Source organism: Propithecus coquereli, unplaced genomic scaffold (assembly GCF_000956105.1).
Source record: "Propithecus coquereli isolate 6110/MARCELLA unplaced genomic scaffold, Pcoq_1.0 Scaffold291, whole genome shotgun sequence".
In the NCBI taxonomy this organism is placed as follows: Eukaryota; Metazoa; Chordata; class Mammalia; order Primates; family Indriidae; genus Propithecus; species Propithecus coquereli.
Window position 1 is genome coordinate 909,639 of NW_012148519.1, and position 9,711 is coordinate 919,349.

Below are 9,711 nucleotides of genomic sequence, written 5' to 3' on the forward strand. Positions count from 1 at the left end.
GTAAAATCCTCTTCCAGCTCTGTGGCTTCTGCGAGGCCATCCCAGATGTTCACTTTCAGCTGGGATGAGGACTTGCGCCTTCTCCTGGGATGTGGGGCCACTGGTTCTAGGGTCTCCTTTAAGGTCCCCTCTACAGTGGGGCGCAGAGCAGGATGGGATGTCTGGGGAGGTGGGGCGGGAGAGAGGCCTGGGTGTGTTTCTCATCCAGATGTGGGGCTGGGGCTGGGGCTGGGACAAGATTTGAGTCCAAGGCTGGGGCCGGGTCACGTGCTGGGGCCAGGGCTGGGCCTGGGGAGGCTGCGAAGGCGCTTCAGCCCCAGTTTGCAGCGGAAAAGCCTCAGGGACTTCACCGAACGAGACGAAGCCATGCGGGATCGGGGAGCTGCTGAGGACCGGGCAGCTGCTCTGGTGTGTCACTCGCGTTCCAGAAGAAGTGTGGGGTTGCGGTGTCCGGCTCCCAGCCCGCTGACTTACATATCCCCAGAGAACCCGGGGCCAGTCTGGGCTCGTGTGTTGCAGAAACGACCCCTCCTTTTCCTCCTCCTTCCACAGCTTCAGTTCTGCTCTCCTGGGGAGGAGCATCTCCAGGAGCATCTGGACATCGGGGTTGATGAAAGTGGGGTCACCACCCTTGATCTGTCTGTGCACAGGGTCTCCCCAGAGCAAAGCCTCTGGTGGACGGTGGAGAAGAGGCTCTCGCTGGGGCGTGCTGTGGCGCGAGGTGGGGAATAACAGGGCCTGGGCCGCCGCCCCCCACCGGGACAGGAACCAGATGATGCCTTCAAGGCCTGAGGTGGTCGAGAAGGGAGGCCCCAGACATGAGTTACCTGGAGGTGAGCAGTACCGCACAGTGCCCAGGGGACTGTCTTCAAGTCAGACTGGTCTCCGAGCGCTTCTGCTGACAGGGTGAAGCCCGGAGGTGGACGGTGCTGGGCGAGGGGAGCCCATGGGGATGAGGCGGTGGCACGAGCATCTTCCACACGCTCCCCACTCAGGCAGGTGCTGCCTTGCACCCCTGCCCCGGCGCTTCTGGACATGAGAGCTGATGAAAGCGCCCCTGGTCAGGGAGCTTCCCCAGGCGGCTGTGGGAGACAGGAGGCACGAGCTGCAGCACGGCTGGGTGGGGCCAGGGTGGCAGGCAGGGCGCACCGCCCCTCCACTGTCCCCATGCTGACTCCACAGAGCTCTGCCCCTCCCAGGCCCCAGGGCTCCAGTCACATCCCTTTTCCCCTTCCCTCATCTCCCCCTCCCAGGTCAGCCCTAGGCCTGGGGTCCCGTCCCGGGCCCTGGTAGGAAGGGGGACAGGGAGACAAGGGGAGAGGCCCTCACCTGTGCACAAGTGGAGTCAGGTCCATAGACACCTCCAGTTCCCTCGGGCCATCTCTACGAGCTGGAAATCAGGATCCGGATTAGGACGGAGGGGAGGGGCCTGGGTATCTTGCAGGAGGCTGACTGTCCCCCTAGGACAGACCGTCGGGGGTTGGCCCTGCAGCCCACGCATCAGTGTCCAGGCCATGAGAACCTGGCAGTGACAGAAAAAAGCGCAGCAGGCAGCGCTTTATCGTGTTCTCAGTGCTCCATATCCATCCCCCAGGATCCTCACACGCCCCCTGCGGGGGACAAGACCAGGGTCACCTCCAAGATGAACCAGCCTTAGGCAGGCCGAGCCGCTGTCCACAGTTGGGCCTGGAGGCCCCACCTGCATGCACACCCAGCTGCTGATGGCTCACCCCCACCTCCCCGCTGTGGGCAGCAGCCATTCCGGGCCCACCTGGCTTCACGCCTGGCACAGGATCTGAGAAGAATCCCGGGTCCCATTTCCTTCCCAGGAGCCCCCTCAGCCCTCTGCAGCTGACTTCCTGGTAGACTCGTCCCTCAGGATCGGCGAGGCTAAGTCCCCCCGGGGACTCCGGGCCAGAGCCTTACCTTTCAGACCGCAGCTCTTCTTCCCGCTCCGGGGCCTCCCCGTCATCGCCGCCACACGCTGAGGGACAAGAAACAGGGGGCTGGGACCGGCCCTACCCGCCTCCCCCCAGAGGAGCTGCAGACATTCAGTGTCTGTGGAGGACGTGACCTTCTGCACCTACCTGAGGGACCTCTGTCTGCTTTTCTCTCCTTCCACTCATTTTTAAGGTGCATAAAAGCATCTTTTGTCATCCTTCTTTGAAACATGCACGGAGGGATTTTCCATGTGAGATCCACCATGGGTGTCTTTTGTCACCATTCCTCTGCTGGAGAAACTCACTGACTCAGGCCTATGGATCCTGCTGTCAGGCAGGGTCCTCCTTCCCGAGGAGGCCAGAGGCCACTGCGGTGTCTGATGGGAGGCTCTGGGGGGCTCAGCACAGCCCTCAGGTCACCTGACACAGTGAAAGCCAGGCTGAGGCGCCAGCCACGGGAAGGGGACTGATGCCTGATGCATGGAGCCCGGGGACTTCCTCCCACAGAGACCTCAGCTCTGTCATCACCTCGTCCCGGCCCCTGAGTGCTGGCGTTTGATTGGCCCTGATGCCGCCTGCACACCTGCACATGGGGTCTGAGAGCTTGGGATAGAAACCCACACCACTGTCACTTCCCTGCCCCACCTGGGCCTGGCAGGATAAGGACATGTCCCATCTCAGGGGTCTCCAGTCAATTTGGAAAAGTAGAAATAATGGTAAAAAGGAAAGAGAGAGTCATTCTCTGTTGGGTCTGGGCCGACTGTCCTCACCTTACTGATGCTTCTCTTCTGCCCATGGGCTGGTGAGGGTGGGTCACCATGGAGGCAGGGGAGTAACAGGAGAAAGAGCCCCAGTCCACAGGGGAAGCCCAGCATGAGATCTGCCACCCAGGCAGCGCAGCTGGGGCTCAGCCCTGTGTCACTAAGGCTTTTCAGAGGAGAGAGATGATTCTCCATCTTGAATCGCACTGTTGCCCTCAAGCCCCTGAGCCCTGGGAGTCTCCTCTGGGCCTATTGACCAGGGTCCAGCCCCGCATCACAGAGCTCTGGCCTCCCTGTCACAAAGGGCTGCTGGTGTGGGGGGGAGGGGCCCTGACAGGAGGTGGCTGACCCACAGCCCCTCCCCCACCCTGCAGATCCCTCCACCCCTGGATTGCTGGATCCCTCCCTCAGACTCCACCTGCACAACCTGTCACAGAGGGACCTCAGTCAATTTTATGTTCTTTCCCCCTAGAAGCCTGGTTCCTTTTATCTGCTGGAGGTCATCCGCTGGTCAAAGAGAAGGCCCCAGACAATGCAGGTGGACCAGGCCCAGCCCCTCCCTGAATCTGAGTTTTAGCCTGGAGGCAGGTGCGTGGGCACAATGGGCACATGTGGGGATGTGGGCATGGCAGCAATAGGGTGCCTGACCAGCCATCCTCGATGTTTTCCCACGCTCTTTTCTAGCAAGTGAGAATTCAGTGAGAAGATGTCAGTCTGCAACCTGAAGTGGGCCCTCACCAAAACCCTACCATGCTGGCACCCTGATCTTAGACTTTCAGCCTCCAAAACAGTGAGAAATAAATTTCTGTTGTTCATACACCACCCAGTCTATGGTTCTTTGTAATAGCAGCCCAAATGGACTAAGACAATAAGCACACTGCAAATGTGAAGTCCATAAAAGACAAACATTTGGCCAGCTCTCCAATAAGGCTGGAACGTCCAAGTACAAGAACGCGAGGGTAACGTCTCCTGGAAGAAGTGGAGGAAGCCGAGAAGAAGGAGTTATGGAAAGCTGGGGGCAGAGCGCCACCTCGTGATGACGCCTGCTCCAAGTCTTCTCAGCAGTCCCTGGGGCCCGCTGGCATCACACTTTGTCACAGACACAGGTTCCAGGAGCACCCGTGGTCTGAAAGTCCTTACATTCTCCGTGTGTGTCCGCTGAGGGCTGAGGATAGTGTCCTCTCACCCCACTGCTTGTATCCAAAGCCAGGACATTTGGGGCCCAGAAAAAACCCTAATCCTTCCTTGTGTTTCTCCCTGCAGGTCCCAGGATACAAATGTGGAAAACTCATCTCAGAAACAGTCTTGCTTTCCTGAAGTTCTTAAGATTCGATAGGCATATTAAACAATATCAGAGTTCTGGCTCATATTCACTGGAGACTGGAAATGCACAGAGCCACCTTGAGATGTCCCCAGGTCACCCGATGTCCTCCAAAATGCCTCTTCCTCTTATGTCGTGTCATGCACCAACTCCTGGTGTTTCAGACCTCCCCACACTACCTTCTGATTCAAGTACTTTGTGGATGACTCTGCAGGAAAACTCAGCGATGGCAACACACCTGTGCTGCCATCCCTTCTTTACCTACTTTCCTCCGTTCCAATTTTGATCATCAAGCTGAGCTTTCGGAGTTGACACTTTAGTTAAATGTCAATTTCCCAAATTGAAAGCCTGCACAAATGGTTAAATCCAAAAGACAATAAATACGTTAAAGATGGTCATACTCTACCCAGATGGTTAATTCCATGGGGCATCTTTAGGAAAATGTTATTTCCAACACCTGTTGGACTAAAATTACAGGGAATGTTTATCTTGGGTGACATCTCCCACTCAAAGATTTTTCTATAGAGATTCCTAGGTCTCTGAGGCCCAGACAATGTACATCTCTGTCGTTATCTTCTCTGTAGTCCATTTTCCCCATTATGCCAATTCTCTGACCTCTTCATCCCCAAGCATACAGTTAATAACCAAGGATAAAGATACAGAGGCTCACCGGTGACCCTTGCACGATTCTGACTCAACTTGGGGAAAGCAAAGAATTGAGTTAGCTAAGCCTCTAATATGTGCCCCTACACCATGGAATTACCAATTTGGTTGATACTATTTACTACATTAAATTCTTTTCACACTGAATTGAACAGCTCTAGCATCAACCAAGGCATGAACAGTGCATTAGGAGTAATTCTTATCAGTAACTAGGTTAGGTTCACTATCAGTTGTCAGGCCTTAGAATGGAACAGTCCCAGCCATAAAATGTTTACCCCCGACTACTCAAAACCATGGCCCTCTGTGATTGCTTTGAGTGCATAAGCTTTTCAATAGCTGAACTGTTCCACTGGCTTATTTATTTCTGATTTTCAGCTCCTTTTGCAGCCAGAGAAGGAAGAAAGTATTTTAGCAACAATGGCCTCAACATCCCAAATTCTTCCTAAGATGAAAGCTGTAATAATTGAAATGCAATCTCATTAATGTTAGTCTATTCATGGACACAGGGATAAGCTCATTAGGAGTTAGTGGCAACCCACAAAGAAATGAACTGTGGATTCTTCTTTGCTAGGCCCCTGAGTTTTTGACCAGCCTTGCTGGGATTCCCTAGGTTCTAAATGAGCCACACCAGCCTCCGCAGAGATGTCCCGGAGTGCAGAAGCAGGTGGAGAGCTACAATTAAAGCTCAACGTAAGATGCAAACACCAAGGCTGTTTCAGTTCAAAGTGCTTCCCCACCCAGGCAGTTGCTCAGGTGGGAGTAATTGAGGATGGGGGGAGGGACGGGGGGAGGCGGGGGGAACGGTGACAGGTGCTAGACACCAGCCTAACAAGACAGGCTCAGACTCTGAGGATCTGCAGGGTGGGAGAGCATTGCTCATGCTCTTTTCAGCCATGTGCGAGGAGCTGCTGTGTGGTCGCCATGTAAAGTGAACCAATGGCACACCTGGATGTGGGGCTTCCACGCAGAAAACCGTCATGTGGGCCGGACAGCCCTCCCTCCTTCACCTCCTCTCGGATCCCCAACAATACTTGACAGACTCATTTGGAAAGATGATTTCCCCTACCCTGTGTCCAGTGTCCTAAGACATCAAAGGACATGGCCTTACATGGGCATTTAGACAAGGTTGGGAGAGTAACACCTATAACCTACCTGGCCTGGGAATTATGCTCCCCATTTAAATTGAGCCATGTACAGGCCATGAAACTAGCCTTTGCTCATGCAGGCAGTGTACACCCCAAAGCTCATTCAAGACCAAGAGGAAGCTGGGGCTGCAAAGTGACTTTTCACCTTCATTTTCAAAGAGAAAGGGAGCTGAGCTGCTCACATGAACCCCACTCATCTTGGGCTGACAGAAGACCTCAAAGAGAAAGAACCGCAGAGTTCAGAAAGGTATGCTCCCCACCTTGCCTAGTCTCTGCTGTCCATCTGCCTCCCTCACATCACGATCCCATGCATCCATCTGTTTCAAACTAAGGAAATGGCACTATTAACCTAGTAGGAGTCCTTGACCGATTGATTGAGGAAAGTTAATTTCGTTGAAATAAGCTCGACCTCTAGAACCCAAACTGTTAGCAGCTGAATCCTTGGCTCCCAATAAAAAAAGAAAGAAAGGGAGACAGAATTCTGTAGTTGCCTGGCTGCTAACCAACCATGTCTGTCTGTCAACTGCATCTGGGAGTCTTTGCTTGCATTTTGCTGCTGATTTTCACTCCATCTATAATATATACCAGCATGTTTATCCTCCTGTAAATGCCCAGAAAATAAAAAGTGATAAAGCCTTTTCACTGAAATTATTCATGTGCTCAAAGCTTTTATCCATATCACTGGCATGACTGACAATGTCATGCCAGTACGCTTCCTGAATTAGTTCTTGTTCTGGTATTGTACTCCTGGGCTTGTTTTCTTTAATAAAATAAAAAGAGCTACAGTTTTATTTAAGCTTTCTACAGTCTGGCATTATAGCTCCCCAGTACCAATAATTAAGATGTCATGTCTATTCCAGGAATGTTTATTCTCCTAGTTGCTGTCAACTTTCTAGAGAAACTACCTTTCACATGATTTTTCCCCCTCAAAAACTTTGGTTTGCTTTTAGAACTAATCTGCAGGAGAGAATTCGAATGAGTTATTTTTCCATTCTGAGAGCCTTTCAGGAACCCCAAATGGTATACAATACCCTTAACACTGTTTCCCAAAGGGTAGACCAAGGATCACTTATATCAAAATCAAAATTCAGGGATTAGGACTGGGAATCTGCATTTTATCAACCATCCTGCCTTCTTCCCCACCAGGTAATTTTGATACATGCTGAAGTTTGAGCACCACTGCCTGAAAGATCCTAAATGGTTTTATTTGCACAAATTAATGAATCTTGGGCAAATCTGCATTTTAAAATCAGAGGTGGGAGTCTGGTCATCTTCTTGGCAGGGAAGAGTGGCATCTCACTAGATAGAAGCCGTGGAGACACATATGGGGCTTGGCTGTGGGCCACATACACAGAAGGGGGATGCTTGTTGGTCAATTGTGTTGCTGGTAAACCTCTTTCCCCTTTTCCTTTAACTAAAGTGTTTACCTTGAAGCTAAAGATTAGTACCCAAAAGGACACATAGTGGGTACAAATTTCCTAAGTCACAAATTCAAGGGTAAGAAAGTGTAACTTTTTTCCCTCTTAACAGGATTTAATTTCTCTCTTAAATACCCCATTTCTTCCTGATGGACAGGAATGTGATCTTATTAATTCCAGGAAAAGGTTGCCTACTTGACCTTTCCACTTGGATATAAAATAGGTGCTTAAAACTTAATATGTACTGAAGAGAACTTTTGAGCTTCCCTTCCAAATCATTTTCTTCCTAGTCTTCTTAACCTTAGTAAATGCCTTCACTATCCACCCAGATCAGACCATTTGAAAAATTTAGAACTTATCCTTGATTTCTCCCATTCATTCTGTACCCACAGGTCCTTTTAACATTCTACCTCCAAAGTATATCTGAAACAATTTTTATATTCTTGGATACCATCCTGGTATAAGCTATAATCATCTCTTCTGGACAATTACAATAGCCTGTTCATACAGGTGCCCCTATACAATCTTGCCCCTCTAAAGTCTACTGTTTACACAGCAGCAAAATGATATTGTAAAGATGTAAATCAAACCATCTGTTACGCCTCTTTAAAAGCTTTTAAAGACCTCATATTGCATGTAGACTGTAATCTAAATTCCTTACCCTTACTTAAAAAGCCCTGTAGGATCTCACCCCTTTCTTCCTTTCCAACCTCATTTTGTAACATTTATCCATATTCAGTTTGCTTCAACCACATTGGTCATAATTCTTGATAGTGTCAAATATGCTTGTGTTTCGGTATCTGCACATGCTCTCTGTGCAGGATTCGCTTCCTCAGATATTCCCACGTATGACTCCTTTTCACTACAGCATCGGGTCAAATTCTTCCGGGTCTTCCCTGGCCACCCAAACTAAAACACTGCCCCTCCCCAACTGCCCTCACGTCATCTTTTGTAATGTCTTCACAGTACTTGCCATTACTGGAAATGATCTTTTTTATGGTTTTTAATTTTTCCTCCCCCATTAGAATACAGACTCCAGGAGAAAAGGAAACCTTAACTATTCATGTTCCACACCAGTGCCTAGAACAGCGTTGGGCACGGAGTAGGTAGGTACTCAGTAAATATTGACTAAATGAATGATCATTACAGATAAGGATTTGAGAGTCATCAACATATAAATGGGAAATGAAGTGATGAGAGTGGATAGAATTAAAATAAAACTGCCTAGAGCAGTGGTTCTCCATCCTAGCCATATACTAAAATTAGCTAGAAAGTTTTTCGAAATACAGGATGTCTAATGGGGTCTGGGCCTATTTCAAAAGAGCCCCAGGTGACTCTAGTTTTAGGGGACAGTATTTAGAGAGAGAAGACCCTAGAACAGAATCCTGAGAAATTATGACATTTAAGAAATGAGCAGGCCGGGCGCGGTGGCTCATGCCTGTAATCCTAGCACTCTCGGAGGCCGAGGCGGGCGGATTGTTTGAGCTCAGGAGTTTGAAACCAGCCTGAGCAAGCGCGAGACCCCGTCTCTACTAAAATTAGAAAGAAATTGATTGGACAACTAAAAATATATAGAAAAAATTAGCCGGGCATGGTGGCGCATGCCTGTAGTCCCAGCTACTTGGGAGGCTGAGGCAGGAGGATCGCTTGAGCCCAGGAGTTTGAGGTTGCTGTGAGCTAGGCTGACTCCACAGCACTCACTCTAGCCCGGGCAACAGAGTGAGACTCTGTCTCAAAAAAAAAAAAAAAAAAAACTATCAAGAAATGAGCAGAAGATGATCCTAAAACACTGAGAATGGTCAGAGAGGTGTGGTCAGCGGAACCCAAGGAAAGAGTGGATTTTAGGAAGGGAGAAGCTACTGATGTTAAGTGCTCAAGCCAGGGTAAGTCATGAAAAGAACAGAAAGCATTACATTTAGCAATGTGGAGTTATAAAGTATTTTAGTACAGGGTTTCTCCACCTTCGTTATTGACATTTTGGGTTGGATATGTACCCAGACGTACTCTGGAGACACCCAGAAATATGGAGGAGGAGGGGTTGGAGATCTGTGGACAGGATTTTGCAGAAATTGAGAACCTGAGTTATGTAGTTAATAAGGCCACAGCTGTACCCATAGGCTGTTGAGGCACAGAAATTTGGGTTCTGTTGCTCATGGACTGAAAGCTGCAGAGTGGGCAAGAGAGGAAGAACATCTTTCCTGTCTTTGGACCTTGGTGCCACAGTATTACAGGGGTCCCCAGGCAGTGCTGCTTATACTCCAGAATAGTGAAACCACTCCTTTGCTTTTTACTTACAGCTTTCTGTGAGGCAAAACATGAGTCTAGAAGTGGTGGGACATGTTGGGAGATAAATCTGAGTGACACCTTATACAGGTTGAATATGCCTTCTCCAAAATGCTTGGGCCAGAAGTGTTTTAACTTTCAGATTTTTTCAGATTTTGGAATACTTACATTATACATTAT

At 49.7% G+C, this 9,711-nt stretch overlaps 1 long non-coding RNA gene across 1 annotated transcript; it reads right to left on the minus strand.

Moving 5' to 3' along the window:
* Nucleotides 1–6: 6 nt before the first annotated feature.
* Nucleotides 7–1,986, minus strand: LOC105813870. The gene is made up of 4 exons (XR_001137674.1): nt 1,927–1,986; nt 1,330–1,522; nt 828–1,082; nt 7–594 (listed from the first exon to the last, which is right to left on the minus strand). It is a non-coding gene; the product is annotated as an uncharacterized LOC105813870 (long non-coding RNA).
* Between the last annotated feature and the right edge of the window lie 7,725 nt (nt 1,987–9,711).